This window comes from Camponotus vicinus, unplaced genomic scaffold (assembly GCF_025532165.1).
Source record: "Camponotus vicinus isolate PSW18456_S1 unplaced genomic scaffold, iyCamVici1.0 SCAF_3, whole genome shotgun sequence".
Lineage (NCBI taxonomy): Eukaryota > Metazoa > Arthropoda > Insecta > Hymenoptera > Formicidae > Camponotus > Camponotus vicinus.
Window position 1 is genome coordinate 13,307,450 of NW_028141967.1, and position 17,534 is coordinate 13,324,983.

The window sequence follows — 17,534 nt, forward strand, 5'->3', positions numbered from 1 at the left end:
CCTTCACGTGACCTTCAAATGACTCTTCAGTGTCAAACCAATGATACCATCTTATGGTCCCCTCGAAACCATAAAACTTTTGTCCGAAACATTTTTCTCTAAAATGCTTTGTTTCCGAAATAATTGCGTGCGTTAATTAAAATGGCTCACCCTGTATATATACACGGTGACCCATTTTAACTTAGGCAGCCAAATAACTCGAAAAATAAGCAAGATAGAGAAAAATGTTTTAGACAAAAGTTGTATGGTTTCGAGGGGGCCATAAGATGGTATCATTGGTTTGACCTTGAAGAGTCATTTGAAGGTCACGTGAAGGTCACTTCAATTTTTTTAAATGGAATACCCTATATATTTTTGTACATTCTTGTAGCTTATTTTGAGAGCTTTCCAAAACACTATAATTAAGTACCTTTCCGTTAAGTACTTTTTGAGTTATGATGCTTGAAATAATTTCTTAATTTTACATAAACCGTAAAATATCTTGTAAAATATTCATTTTTCGATTATCTTACCTTAATACTTTTATGTACAAAATAATGAGAGGAATCAATTGGTGTAAAGAAAACACATAGTTGTTTTTAAGAAAAAATATGGAATTGTTAATTGCAAATTACATATTTTTTCTTCGAAACAACTATGTGTTTTCTTTACACCAATTGATTCCTCTCATTATTTTGTACATAAAACTATTAAGGTAAGGTAATCGAAAAATGAATATTTTACAAGATATTTTACGGTTTATGTAAAATTAAGAAATTATTTCAAGCCTCATAACTCAAAAAGTACTTAACGAAAATGTACTTAATTATAGTGTTTTGGAAAGCTCTCGAGATGAGCTACAAGAATGTACAAAAATATATAGGATGTTCCATTTAAAAAAATTGAAGTGACCTTCACGTGACCTTCAAATGACTCTTCAAGGTCAAACCAATGATACCATCTTATGGCCCCCTCGAAACCATACAACTTTTGTCTAAAACATTTTTCTCTATCTTGCTTATTTTTCGAGTTATTTGGCTGCCTAAGTTAAAATGGGTCACCCTGTATATATATATATATATATATATATATATATATATATATATACAGGGTGAGCCATTTTAATTAACGCACGCAATTATTTCGGAAACAAAGCATTTTAGAGAAAAATGTTTCGGACAAAAGTTTTATGGTTTCGAGGGGACCATAAGATGGTATCATTGGTTTGACACTGAAGAGTCATTTGAAGGTCACGTGAAGGTCACTTCAATTTTTTTAAATGGAACACCCTATATATTTTTGCACATTCTTGTAGCTTATCTCGAGAGCTTTCCAAAACACTATAATTAAGTACCTTTTCGTTAAGTACTTTTTGAGTTATGAGGCTTGAAATAATTTCTTAATTGGTAAACCCTGTATATATATATATATATATATATATATATATATATATATATATATATATACAGGGTTTACCAAAAGTGTGGAAACCCCTTAATTCGAAAAATACGCATTTTAAAAAAAAATGTTTCATACAAAAGTTATAGGGTTTTATGTGGTGCATTACACAGCAACATTATTATGACCTCGAATAGCGTTGTCAAAGTTATGTGAAGGTCACCTCCAACTTTTTAAATGGGACACCCTATATGCTTTTGCATATTCTTGTAGCTTATCTCGAGAGCTTTCCAAAACACTATAATTGAGTTAGTTTTCATTAAGTACTTTCCGAGTTATGAGGCTTGAAATCATTTCTTAATTTTACATAAACCATAAAATATTTCTTATATATTGTTATTAGAAACCATAATATATTACTTATATATTGTTATTAGAAGTTGATAATATATTAAAAATATGTTTCAAGGGTAACAGCATTTTTTTATTAATTCTTAATATTTATTAATTGCTGATATCAAAATTTGCATGCAATTTGATGCAATATTTTTATCGATGTTGCATAGATTTTGCTCTGTGCAATCGTAGAATATCATATTACTACTATGAATCGTGACTTGTTTGTCTCGTTTCATGGACAGTCTAATTATATCAGTACATATTGACCATGTATTTCCTCGAACAGAACAAATCGATCGCGTGTCATCTGTATGACGGCATTGAACGATTCTCTTCATGTTGATAAGTGCCGTTTCGCTTATCCTCATAGTTAGATGCCTCGTGATTCTGCTTGCGAAATCATATTTCTTGTTGCGTATGATTTGTGTAATTGTTCGAGATAAATCTTCAAAATTTTGTATCGATACGAGTAATGCAATACTGATTTGTATCCAAGAGATAATTACATATATGTATAAATGTATATATATATATATATAACCTTATATAAATATCATTAAGAAATAGTGTGTGAATTGGAAATAAGTTCTCTCTCTCTTTCTGCATATTACCTTCATTTCTTTGTTGAAAGTGACACAAAAGGTAAGAAAAGTAATTTATGAAAATAAAATTTTGTTACACGCATTTTAAAATGATATCCCCTCTCTCTCTTTCTCTCTCTCTCTCTCTCTCTGTCTCTCTTTTTCTCTCTTCCCCTTTCCAAATAACAATTAATGAAAATATATAAAGTAAAATACACTATAATCAAATTAATTTATATTGTGTAATTTTAACATTAATGAAACATTTTAGATTTTATTTGAAAAATTTATTATTATTTATTATTATTTTATTATTATTTTACTTTCTAACCGATTTTTAACAAAAAACTTAGTGATATTGTGTAATAAATGTAGAGAGAATGCAAGTCTGGAATATAAAAGGAATAATTAAAATTATTACTTGATGTAAAAAAATGTTGAGCATTTAAAAATAGCAATTTTAAAAAAAATTTATTAAAACTCTATCATATATTGATGGAATATAATGATATCAAACTTATACAACATTTATTTATATTAATAGGTGTATGTATACTGTTTGATGACTTTGATCTTGATATGTATTATAGAAGGAAGAATACTGATTAACATTTGTTTATATCTTAATCTGAATAAAATAGTATAATTTTTAAAATATAATTATTTTATTGTTAAAACTTCATTTATTTCAAATTTGGTTTTATGTTTCATGTATTACTGAATTAATTTATATTTGGGCATAGAATTTTATTTTGCTTTTTATGCTTTTTATTATTATCATATGTCTTCATGAATTTCTCGACATCATTGATTTCTCGGCAAAGAAAGATTAATAGATTATTTAATTAAATATTATGTTATTTATTGTTATACAATGAAACTATAAATTGTCTATGATATAATTTTTATATTTTTTAATGCGTGATTTTAATAATTTTATTTTTTATTACTATTTTAGGCGACAAGATGTTAAAAGAAAGTTTACATATTTTGAAAGCAAGTAGTATTGATCAAAACAAGAAAAAATTAGTAAACGCGAGTTTGAAATTAATATCCTCAAAGATACAAGTAATCTTCTTTTTTGAGCGCTCTTTTTCTTTAATAATTGAGAATGTGGAGCTCTTGACGCTGCTGATATATTGCAAGATGTTCTTTTTAATTGATTAAAATATACAAGTATCAATGGTTATGTATTAAATAAAGAGATTCGATAAAAAATAAAAAGAGGTGAAATTAAATAAATATTTAAGATAAAATAATTTGGCACTATTATACCAATTAAGTAATATAAATAATATAATAAAAACTACTATTAATGATGAAATATAATATTTTATTAATAATTTTAAAATATAATACATGAAAATTGTTGCAAGTTATACAGGTTATCCTGTAACAATCAAATATGTTTTTATCGTTGCAATATAAAGAAAATTCCCATTGATAATAAACAACTGTGTCCTAAATTGTGGCTAACATTGATGATTTGTATATCAGTGTGTAAAGCGTATCAAAAATATTAAGAAAACAAACATTTTGGCTCCTAAGCTCGTATGCGTGCAGGATGTATATGGGGGTTAAAAAATCAGATTTAATCAAGAATCGGATCATCATCGGAGGTGTCAAATCATTGCAACAAATATACCTGTTATACATACATTCGTATGATAACCTTATGGGCTCGTTTAGATGTCGAACATATCCTATAAATACTATATTATCGTTGCAATATAGGCATAGAATCCTACAATATGAGCGACATTTTTACAAGTGCAGTAATTCCAGGGAAGTGCCCTGGGCGCAAGAAGACTGACGACGTATTACTTTCGTTGTCAACATACTCTGATATATTTACAACTGTTGTTTAACATTGAACTGTTGATAACATTGAACACACACGTGTTTTGGAAATTAGGATTTAGGTTAGTATGTATACTTTGATTCCTCTTGTAACCTCGTACAATGTGGGTACTCGGGATCTTGATATTATTGTTACTCGGACTGCTTCTATACACATAGGTATGTCTGTTCGCTCATGGTCTAGATTTTATAGATACATGGACATGGTTCTTTTTATTATTGTTTATATTTTTATATACTTATGCTTTTTTTAAAAATTTAAGTGTTTTTTATTAAATTATTATAAATTATATGATAAAAATATACTATTTGTTCTCAGGTAGCAAGCACACGTCATTTTGACGTTTCAAATTGATTATTTACTGACTATTCTTGACGTCACGAGTTGACGTTTTTATTACGTAAAAGTGACGGTCTAATGTCACAGATTCTTGACGTCATGACATGTATCGCATTTTGACGTCATAAAATGTACCATATTTTGATGTTTTTTTCTTAGCATAATACTGTATTTACTAGTGTTGTCGAATAAAGCAGATTAACTGATTCGAGAGCATCATTGAATAATTACAGCCATTTTATTCTTCAGAAGAATCTCGAATCGATTAAACTGCTTTATTCGAAAACGTTGGAAAACGCAAATATGATAAGAAAATAGATCACAAGTTTTATATTTGTTATTATTATTTTATTTAAACGTAAATAAAAAAACACACCTAATATCATATAAAATTTTAACAAATAATGCCTTTCATTGCCTGCGTTTTATAAAAATGTATTTTTCCAATCAATTGTATTATAAAAAAATGTGTATATTTTTTAACACTTTAATTACACTCAATTGATATAGCTAATATTTTCACTATGCACTAATTTAATGAACACTTTGAGTGGTTAAGCAACATGAGTCGTGCACAGATAAATGCATGCATCGAAAGAAAAATTGTTAAAGTCTGATCGCGAAAGTCATGTTATATAAAAAATTTTAAAAGATTTTTTATGGGATCGATGTATTAACTAATCACATTAATAATAAAATAATCGTCAGTTCATGACTGAAAATGACGTCAAAATAATGTTATATCAAGACGTCAATATAAAGTCATGTAACAAATCAATCATTTCGATGACATATGACTAAAAGTGATCAGTTTGGAACGTCAAAATGACGTGTGCTTGCTACCTGGATTATAAAACTTGGAAAACACAAAAACTTGTAAGAAGAACATATATTAATATTTTACAAATACATCATATATTTTTTTATTTACTCTTCAGATTTCTTATAAAGATTATCTAGAAAATCTTATAAAGATTGTTTTGATTTAATATGTAATATATAAAAAGATTAATATAATATAAATATATAATTTACTTAATAATATATTAATAAACATATTTTTTTATTATAGGGATTTTAATATATGTAATATAAAGATTAATTTTTAGTACATGTAATATAAAAATTAATATAATAAGATTACATATAAGATAATATAAATATTACTTAATAATAAATTAAAAATTATAATTTTCTTACATTATTTTTAAATAAATTTACGATAAACTTAATACATCTGAAAGTATGAAGTGAATAGTATTGTAATAATAAAAGATTGATTACGTTTTATATTTATTTTCTTAAAGTACAAATGTAACACAAATGTTTTTAGTTAGTCATTGTATGAAAATATTACATAAGCATACATCGTACATAAGTATTTATGGTTCATATCGATTATAAAAATGATAATTGTGAAAGAAATATTTTTTACAAAGAGATTTTTTGCATGCATAGACAATTATAGCAACTTCACAACATACATCGCACGTTGATTTCAAATGATTTTTGAAACAAAAATCTATAGGTGTACAGGAAACAAAAATCTATATCTCAAATTCTTCTGACCTATTTTCTAAATAATTACTTTTATACTGTGCGTATTTGAATAAATTTTTAAATTTCCGTGAAGGAAATTGATTTTGTATTAATGTTTGTAATTTTAAAATAACAGTCTTTAATGAAGCTTGATTTTAAGATCTAAAAGCATAATCCGAAAAATGTTTGAAACAAAATTTCCACGAATAGAAATCGAATAGACACCTTCTGTCCCAAAAATAACCGGAATGGCTTTAAAAAAAAAAATAAAAATAGTTAAGAAATCTTGACAAAAATCATTTTATTTATTCGAAATATTCTCCCTCAGCAGAAATACAATGATTTGTACGTTCAAGGAGTGCATCAAATGACTTTTTTATGTCGCTGATTGGAATGGCGTTGAGATTGCTCGTCGTTGACTGTTGAATGTCTTCAATTGATGCAAAATGATTTCCTTTCATCGCCAAGTGCAACTTAGGGAATAGAAAATAGTGATTTTTGGTCAAAAAATCAGTGACAATTGACGAACAATGAGAAGGTGCATTATCATGCAACAATCACCAACTGGTTCTCAATATTCAGGGCGAATTATTGTCTTGGATATTCCAAGTTCCATTTCCATGAATCTCACTGAAGATTTTTTCGAAATTTTACGAAATCACGCACTTTTTCGACATTTTCTTCAGTTATCGTTTCAATTGATCAATCTGAACGTTTATCATCATCCACATTCTCTCTGCCTTCTCTAAATCGTCGATGCCACTCAAAAACTTGTGTTTGTGATAAATAATTACCTCCATAAGCGATTTTAAGTATTTGGAGCGTTTCTGTAGCACTTTTACCGTTCTTAACACAGAATTTAATGTTGATTCTTTGTTCTTTAATCATTTTTCGACCGATGTATACAAACTACTGTCACTTAAATGCGTCGTATCTTTACTTCTAGTGAACGAAATGTCATGAAAATATTTACAGATTATTAAGGAAGGTTGACATTTCATAAATCAATATCCCACCAACAAATGGCGCCACTAATTTCATTAAAATGGAGCCATTCCGGTTATTTTTGGAACAGAAAGTGTATTTAATGGTTGTTTTTTTCCTGTTGTTACAGCCGATAGTTAACAAATTAATATTTTGTATAGAATCTGGTTTATTTCTTTGGATTATATCAAAACAATGGGCAGTCCAGGAATCTAATAATAAAGCTTTTTTTAGTCCAACGTTTGAAAAGAACACTCCTTTTATCCAGATCTCAAAATAATGCGCTGTTAATTTTCCACATTTTGAAGAATTATTTTGTTTAAACATTAATTCCTTTTTACCATTGGACCAAATGTCCAGTAGATTCTTTTAAAACAATAAAAAGAAACGTATTAATTTATCGGCTGAAACTGAAAGCATCGGCTTAAAATAGATTGTATAATATAATGTGTAGTTGCTAATATGGACTGTTTTATACGCTCTGTTTTTTTTTTATATCTTTGAACAATCGGAATGAAATTTTAATTGAAATCTATATGATTCGAATTATATACTTCGTATGGAAAGTATTATATACATTTTCAATCTATATTGTATAATAAAGTATTTAACATTTTCAATAAACGTTTTGGTTTACTTTTCTAAATTTGTATTTAATATGATATTTCTTTTTGTTACAAATTTTGTAATTTTTCTGGATACAATATTATGTGTGAACATAATGTTGTAAAATATTTTAATGATATTATAAACCTTGGTATTACCTCTTGCTGTATTCGAAGAGTTTATCGAGCGAGTATATATCGATGTTGTGAATAATTATTCCTTTTTTTAATAGCTTCATTGAATTTATTTAACGTATATTTTGAAATTTCTTTCAGTTTATTTAATCGACTGCCATTTTGGTTTATTTGTTGTTTCCGTCTTCTTAATTGGCAATGTAATGCGAAATTTTGAAATTTTTCCTTTCCGAAATTTATGTTTTACAGTTTCAAGAAGACTCATTGGCTTTGTTTTTTCATTTCTCTAAAATTCTAAAGCATTTCTTTTCTATTTATTTTATATTCGATTAAGGTAAAGAAGAGCTCTTGCACAGAATCTTCCTCAAACTTATATCAAAAGATCGAAATCGAGGCATACCACCCCCACTTCTTAATTCCTACTTCAAACGGAGTTATCAGTGAAAAACTGAAGTCACTTGAAACGTATATTTTTGATCTTGACAAGTAAAGGGACAAGTTAGGGACTATTGCTCTGTTTTTATCTGATTCCCGGTTAGACTGAGGACATGCATGGATACAGTGGGTTCCATCCCCTCTACGGGGGAGACTCCATTTCTGAAAGATAACCTAATCCAATCCGTGTCCGAGGGGTGGATCTAGTTTCTACATGGAAAGTACATGCGTAAATACAGTTCCGCCCTCCTACAGGAGGCTTCGGAATCGGGTGGAGGATGGGCAACAGTTCTAGTTTATTCGGGAATTAGTAGAAACAGAGCAATAGTTCCTAGTTCTCTACTTGTCAAGATCGATGTAAAAATACACGTTTTAAGTGATTTAATTTTTCACCCATAATTCTGAAAGTAGGAATTAAGAAGAGGGGAGTAATATACCTAGATTCCTCTCATCAAGACCTATCTTTTGATATAAGTTTGAAAAAGATTCTGTGTAGGTCTTATTCACCCCTATGCAGATTGTCTCATAAGACTGCTTTGGTAAAAGAACGTGCATCACGATAAAAAGTGTGCATCATTTAACATCTGCTGTCTTTATCCGATTTGTTGTATATTATTTTATTCCTAAAGATGAAAATAATAATGAAAAGAACATTGTACAATAAATAATATATACCTTAAAATAATAAAGTTTAAATAATATAAACATTAAAAAACACTGAAGAATACTAAAAAAAATTTACAAAAAGGTATTAAAAAAAACACCAAGTACAAAGACCAAAAAAAATTAAAAAAATGTCTAAAAAAATCTAACAATAAAAAATTTTTAAAATTGTTTAAAAAATTTTTTAAATTTTAAATTTAAAATTTAAAAAACATGAGAAATGAAAAAACTAAGATCAATACAATTAGTTAATTAAAATTTTGTGCTATTAATTTATAACCGTAAAATATCTAGTAAAATATTCATTTTTTGATTATCTAATCCCTATATTTTTATACACAAAATAATGTGAGGAATCAATTGGTGTAAAAAAACACATAGTTATTTTCAAGAAAAAATATGTAATTGTTAATTGCAAATTAACATTATTTTGTGTATAAAAATATAGGGATTAGATAATCGAAAAATGAATATTTTACTAGATATTTTACGGTTTATGTAAAATTAAGAAATTATTTCAAGCTTCATAACTCGAAAAGTACTCAATGAAAAAATACTTTATTTATTATTTTTATAAGTATTTATAAAAATACTTATTACACTTATTATAGTGTTTTGAAAAGCTCTCGAGGTAAGCTACAAGAATATGTAATGAAAAATGGGAGTTTCTATTTAAGAATTTGAAGGTGATCTTCATGTGACCTTCAAAAGACTATCCAAAAGTCAAATAATTGTCACAATCTTATGTCCTCCTTTCATTCATACAACTTCTTTCTTTACCATTTTTTTGTATATGTAAAAATAAAGGAGTTATTTAAGGTGTAAGAGTTAAATGAAACACTCTGCATATCTCGAATAATATAAAATCTCTTAGATAATATATATATATATATATATATATATATATATATATATATATATATATATATATATACAGGGTGGGCCATTTTAATCTATGCACCCAAATTTCTTTGTACCTAAGACAGATACGGAAAAATGATTCAGACAAAAGTTTTATGGTTTCGAGGGGGCCATAAGATGGTATCATTGGTTTGACCTTGAAGAGTTATTTGAAGGTCACATGAAGGTCACCTTTAATTTCTTAAATGGAACCTACTATTTGTCATTGCACATTCTTGTAGCTTATCTCGAGAGCTTTCCAAAACACTATAATTAAGTACTTTTTTGTTAAGTACTTTTTGAGTTATGAGGCTTGAAATAATTTCTTAATTTTACATAAACCGTAAAATATCTTGTAAAATATTCATTTTTCGATTATCTTACCTTAATACTTTTATGTACAAAATAATGAGAGGAATCAATTGGTGTAAAGAAAACACATAGTTGTTTTTAAGAAAAAATATGGAATTGTTAATTGCAAATTACATATTTTTTCTCAAAAACAACTATGTTTTTTCTTTACACCAATTGATTCCTCTCATTATTTTGTACATAAAAGTATTAAGGTAAGATAATCGAAAAATGAATATTTTACAAGATATTTTACGGTTTATGTAAAATTAAGAAATTATTTCAAGCCTCATAACTCAAAAAGTACTTAACAAAAAAGTACTTAATTATAGTGTTTTGGAAAGCTCTCGAGATAAGCTACAAGAATATGCAATGACAAATAGTAGGTTCCATTTAAGAAATTAAAGGTGACCTTCATGTGACCTTCAAATAACTCTTCAAGGTCAAACCAATGATACCATCTTATGGCCCCCTCGAAACCATAAAACTTTTGTCTGAATCATTTTTCCGTATCTGTCTTAGGTACAAAGAAATTTGGGTGCATAGATTAAAATGGCCCACCCTGTATATATATATATATATTATCTAAGAGATTTAACTCTTCTTAACTCTTACACCTTAAATAACTCCTTTATTTTTAGATAATATATACAGGGTGAGCCATTTTAATTAACGCACGCAATTATTTCGGAAACAAAGCATTTTAGAGAAAAATGTTTCAGACAAAAGTTTTATGGTTTCGAGGGGGCTATAGGATGGTATCATTGGTTTGACACTGAAGAGTCATTTGAAGGTCACGTGAAGGTCATTTCAATTTTTTTAAATGGAACACCCTATATATTTTTACACACTCTTGTAGCTTATCTCGAGAGCTTTCCAAAACACTATAATTAAGTACCTTTTCATTAAGTACTATCCGAGTTATGAGGCTTGAAATAATTTCTTAATTTTACATAAATCGTAAAATATCTAATAAAATATTCATTTTTCGAATATCTTACCTTAATATTTTTATGTACAAAATAATGAGAGGAATCAATTGGTGTAAAGAAAAAACATAGTTGTTTTTAAGAGAAAACATGGAATTGTTAATTGCAAATTACATATTTTTTCTTCAAAACAACTATGTGTTTTCTTTACACCAATTGATTCCTCTCATTATTTTGTACGTAAAAGTATTAAGGTAAGATAATCGAAAAATGAATATTTTACAAGATATTTTACCGTTTATGTAAAATTAAGAAATTATTTCAAGCCTCATAACTCAAAAAGTACTTAACGAAAAGGTACTTAATTATAGTGTTTTGGAAAGCTCTCGAGATAAGCTACAAGAATATGCAATGACAAATAGTAGGTTCCATTTAAGAAATTGAAGGTGACCTTCATGTGACCTTCAAATAACTCTTCAAGGTCAAACCAATAATACCATCTTATGGCCCCCTCGAAACCAAACAACTTTTGTCTGAAACATTTTTCTCTCCCGGGCTTGATTTTCGAGATATTCGACTGGATAGATTAAAATGGGCCCTGTATATATATATATACAGGGTGACCCATTTTAACTTAGGCAGCCAAATAACTCGAAAAATAAGCAAGATAGAGAAAAATGTTTTAGACAAAAGTTGTATGGTTTCGAGGGGGCCATAAGATGGTATCATTGGTTTGACCTTGAAGAGTCATTTGAAGGTCACGTGAAGGTCACTTCAATTTTTTTAAATGGAACATCCTATATATTTTTGTACATTCTTGTAGCTCATCTCGAGAGCTTTCCAAAACACTATAATTAAGTACATTTTCGTTAAGTACTTTTTGAGTTATGAGGCTTGAAATAATTTCTTAATTTTACATAAACCGTAAAATATCTTGTAAAATATTCATTTTTCGATTACCTTACCTTAATAGTTTTATGTACAAAATAATGAGAGGAATCAATTGGTGTAAAGAAAACACATAGTTGTTTCGAAGAAAAAATATGGAATTGTTAATTGCAAATTACATATTTTTTCTTCGAAACAACTATGTGTTTTCTTTACACCAATTGATTCCTCTCATTATTTTGTACATAAAAGTATTAAGGTAAGATAATCGGAAAATGAATATTTTACAAAATATTTTACGGTTTATGTAAAATTAAGAAATGACTTCAAGCCTCATAACTCGGAAAGTACTTAACGAAAACTAACTTAATTATAGTGTTTTGGAAAGCTCTCGAGATGAGCTACAAGAATATGCAAAAGCATATAGGGTGTCCCGTTTAAAAAGTTGAAGGTGACCTTCACGTGACCTTCAAATAACTCTTCAAGGTCAAACCAAATGGTACCATGTTATGTCCCCCTCGAAGCCATACAACTTTTGTCTGAAACACTTTCTAGTAAAACTCTTCCTTATCGAGATATTCGACCGTGTTCAGACTTTTTTAACACCCAGTATATACCTTCAATATTATACAGTTCTCTGCATATTTTTCGATAAAGAATCACATTATTTTTCATTAAATTTGCATTGCATTATGATGGACTTTACAGTGAGACAGGAACTTTTCTGGTTCTGTATATGGAATAATACCAAAAAACACAAAGAATATAGATGTATTAATTGACAAAATTAGAGAAGAATACAATTACGATGAGAATTAACTTGAACAGATTAAAAATAAACTGCTTAATAACTTTTTACCGTTTTATAATAGAAAATGGCTACTCATAACAGATTGATTTTTGTAAGTCAGTTTAAACAATTTATAAATAATGCTTTTATAGTTCGCCTTGTTCATTTTCATAAGTACAATGTCCGAGTAATTCTGCCGTTTCCTTAATGAACTACAATGTCCGAGTAATTCTGCCGTTTCCTTAATGAACTACATAATTCCTTATAAAATAAGTGATCAACGACGTTTATCTTATCATAAAGATTCATTAGATTTGCCTTCTTGAATTTTGTCATTTTATTCTCAGATTCAGCGATCCCGAAAATCCATTAAAAACTGATTTTCATGAGAATCCGGCTATTTGTAAAAAGTTTTCCGCCATCTTGAATCCGCCATTTTTTCAACTGCAGATTCATAATTATTAACTACAAACACATAATAACATCTTTGCATAAATACATGCACATTTTGTTACGAATTTATTCGCAATCATACAGTTTTGATATTCATGCCTACTTTATTGGATCCGCCATTTTTAATTTGGGCCGTAATCAAAATTTACGCATATAGCATTTAAAGCCTATGCAATTTCCAACAAATTAAAAAAAAATTTTTTAAATCTGTTAAGAATTCGATTGTCGGCTGAATTTTGTCCACAAAAGGTGCTTTTTCCCCCACTGTGCGGCGCGGCGGCGCGGTCGCTAAGGCGCAAGCGGTAAAAGGGGAACAGTAGGCGTAAGCTAAGAAATCTGGCCAAAAGTTGCAAATAAATCCCAGCACTGTTATATAAAATGGAAAAAAGTGAAAAGGATTGGGAAAGAATAAAAGAATATGAAAAAAAAGAAAGAATATTGTATAGAAAGAATGAAGAAAATGGAAGAGATTGAGGAAAAATAACGATTGAAAGAAAATGAAAAAAGTAATTAAATTACATTAAAAATTAGCCAATTTTCAAATATTAATTAATTAATAATATATTTTGTAATATTAGGTTATTAATTTTAATAACTTAGAAATATTAATAATAAATATAAACAAATATAAATATAAAGAAAAATAAATAAATATAAATATAAATAAATATAAATGTAATAATATAAATAAATATTATAATATATTATATTTCTTTTCAAATAAAAGATAATCGATGTATCGATGCAGATAAAAATGATTGTTTAAATGACAGTTCTGATTGGCTAAACAATCGCTCATATTTTATAAATATTACGAACGGATCTTTATTATAAATCGTAACATTGCGAATATATTATTAGGATAAAATCGCTTTGTATGTGTATGTGTGGAAGCATATATACGTGAGTTTGAAAGTTGAAAAATTGAAACGAGAGAAAAATTGTCACTATTCTGGTATACGATTATCATACTTCAGAATTGACCATAAACAATTTTGGTCAAACTAGTCGCAATTAAAAACTTGAATTTACATTGTTTGGAAAGTGTTGTTAGGTTTTTGATTACGGTTTTAATTTCTGAGGTATTAATCATGAGGTATTTTAATCAAAAATTTATTTGATGTAAAAGCTACTTCAGATAAGTTACTTGATAGCGTCTCGATATCCGAAAGCAGTGACTCTTAACATCGAATGCGGTTTTTTATGTACTTGGCATCGCGACGCTACTGCGTCGCTTGATGAGATCATCCTAAAAATCTACACAAATCCATTTATGCATTGGTTAGCATCTCCAGTATGATATTGATACGGAAAAGATGTATTTTGATATATTTTGATATATTTTGATTTTCGACAAAATAAACAATAGTTTTTTATCCAAAAAATTTGTTTTCTTTTCTAATATATTATATAAATTGCGATTTCTTCTATTTCTTGTTGTTTGCCTTAAAAATATAACAAAGAAATTATGTAAAGATAACATGTTGCTAATTTCCTCTTGCTTGGGGTTCATAAAAATAAGCATAATGATCCCAGAGCGACTCTTATTATCAGAACTAGCTTAAATGAGGCTTAAACGACGTGGAACGATATTTGCGACAGTTTGATAAACGACGCTTTACATGTCGACAGTTATCGCGCAAGCTCGGTAAGAGTAAAAACAAAATTTGTGACTAGGTAATAACTTTAAAGAATTATTATGTTTTAACACTATTATAATTAATTTTATATAAAATGTTCAATGTAATATTAAATTATTTACTAGCAAGTAGTAAAATAGAAATTTTTATATTGAATAATATTTTAATTAAAATTAAATCAAAATTGGTAAATTAGTGTCACAGCGCAGTAGTTGGAGCGCAAGGAAGAAACAATAGTTCCTTCTTTCTAATTATTAGCATATTTTAAAATGAATATGATTACATTACATGCAAGAAAAATAAAATCGAATAAAGAGACTGAGGAGGATATATGTATATATATATACATATATCCTCCTCAGTCTCTTTATTCGATTTTAAACGCAGTGATCTTCCTTTCATATATATGTATGTGTTGCGCACCTAGATTAGCAAACGTGGGACCTAGTGTTTAACGTCAATTCCAAACGGCTATATTAGGAAAATTTTCTTGACAAGATATTCTCAGTGGTTTGCCATTGCCTTCCGAGAGAGAAGTGAGTGTATACAATTTTTCGGTTTTGGGAATCGAACTCATGACCTTTAGTTCTGTAGACTAGTGCGCTGTGCTACGATTCGCTTCATATATACATATGTATACATGGTGGGCAATTTTAATGCGTCCACGGGAATATCTCCTCAGGTAGGGGCGATAGCGTAAAATGCCTCAGACAAAAGTTATATGGCTTGAAGGGGGCCATAAGATGGTGTCATTGGTTTGACCTTGAAAAGTCGTTTGAAGTTCACGTGAAGGTCACCTTCAATTTTTTTAATGGAACCCTATATTTTTTATTACATATTCTTGTAGTTTACCTCGAGAGCTTTTCAAAATACTATAATAAAGTATTTTTTCATCAATTAATTGTTTCGAAAGAAAAAATGTAATTTGCAATTAACAATTACATATTTTTTCTTAAAAATAACTATGTGTTTTCTTTACACCAATTGATTCCTCTCATTATTTTGTACATAAAAGTATTAAGGTAAGATAATCGAAAAATAAATATTTTACAAGATATTTTACGGTTTATGTAAAATTAAGAAAAGATAGCCATAAGATGGTACCATTGGTTTGACCTTGAAGAGTTATTTGAAGGTCACATGAAGGTCACCATCAATTTCTTAAATGGAACCTACTATTTGTCATTGCATATTCTTGTAGCAGTACTTTTCGAGTTATGAGGCTTGAAATAATTTCTTAATTTTATATAAACCATAAAATATCTAGTAAAATATTCATTTTTCGATTATCTTACCTTAATACTTTTATGTACAAAATAATGAGAGGAATCAATTGGTCTAAAGAAAACACATAGTTGTTTTTAAGAAAAAATATGGAATTGTTAATTGCAAATTACATATTTTTTCTTCAAAACAACTATGTGTTTTCTTTACACCAATTGATTCCTCTCATTATTTTGTACGTAAAAGTATTAAGGTAAGATAATCGAAAAATGAATATTTTACAAGATATTTTACGGTTTATGTAAAATTAAGAAATTATTTCAAGCCTCATAACTCAAAAAGCACTTAACGAAAAGGTACTTAATTATAGTGTTTTGGAAAGCTCTCGAGATAAGCTACAAGAATAAGTAATAAAAAATAGGGGTTCCCATTTAAAAAACGGAAGTTGACCTTCAAATGACCTTGAAAGTGACCTTTAATGTCGAATCCAAGGTCACTGTTAGATAGCCCCCTTTGTTCCCTACAACTTTTATCCGAGTCGTTTTCCTTCAAACGTTGATTCTGAAAAGTTATGAGGGTGGAACTTTTAAAATGGGACACCCTGTATACACACACACACACACACACACACACACACACACACACACACACACACACACACACACACACACACACACAATATGTATATATATGTATGTATGTTATGTATATATGTAATTTTTGTGTGAGTACAATGTATAAAGAACCATGTTGAAGCTTTTCAAAAGTCAGGTCTAAACTCAAGTATAAAAGTTTCACTATCATCAGATGTACATATGAAATACATCGATTGGAAGAATCAATAAAAATTTAATATTGCCACGAAAATATAATGAAGTAAAGGGTTTACCTAATTCTGTGTAAAATATGATGCAAATATAAAATGTTAAAAGGAATTTTTCAGAATGATTGCCTATCGTGTATGTAAATTTTTGAGTAATTTGGAAGATTTAAAGACGGTTAGAAAAATATGGAAGACAATTACATACACTACACACACTACACACATACGCACGCACGCATGCTCTCTCTCCCTCTCTCTTTCTCTCTCTCTTTTAATGGAATATTATGTATTTTATTGATATTAGCAGAGACATTAGATTACATTGTGTGAGATGAAATATACTTTTTGAGTACACGGAAGAAAGGAAAATATAACAATCAGAGAGGTTCTTCTACACGTGAACGTGACAACAAAAAAGCATGGGTTATACAGAAATACCATGCGCGCTCGCTAGAAATGCTAAAGAATGTCGCCGCTAGCACCATCTAAGATAACTAGTTAATCAAGAAGAAATGAACACTCTGAGATCCTTATTTATTGATAATACAGGGTGTCCTAGACCACCCGTACACCCCTTTTCTTTCAAAAACTAAGCATTTTAGAGAAAAACGTTTTCAA

The 17,534-nt window shown here is 28.4% G+C and overlaps 1 protein-coding gene across 8 annotated transcripts in view; it reads left to right on the forward strand.

Annotated features, from left to right (window-relative positions):
* Positions 1 to 2,139: 2,139 nt before the first annotated feature.
* Rh50 (Rhesus blood group-associated glycoprotein Rh50) overlaps positions 2,140 to 17,534 on the forward strand; it is a 415,396-nt gene continuing 400,001 nt past the window's right edge. For 3 of the 8 annotated variants that reach the window (XM_083092852.1, XM_083092847.1, XM_083092854.1), the window contains exon 1: positions 2,140 to 2,418. The gene's annotated coding sequence lies outside the window, so the exon portion shown is untranslated. Of the gene's footprint in view, positions 2,419 to 14,853; positions 14,907 to 15,292; positions 15,406 to 17,534 lie in introns of those variants that run through there. The other 5 variants (XM_083092849.1, XM_083092846.1, XM_083092853.1 and 2 more) reach the window with 4 other exon arrangements.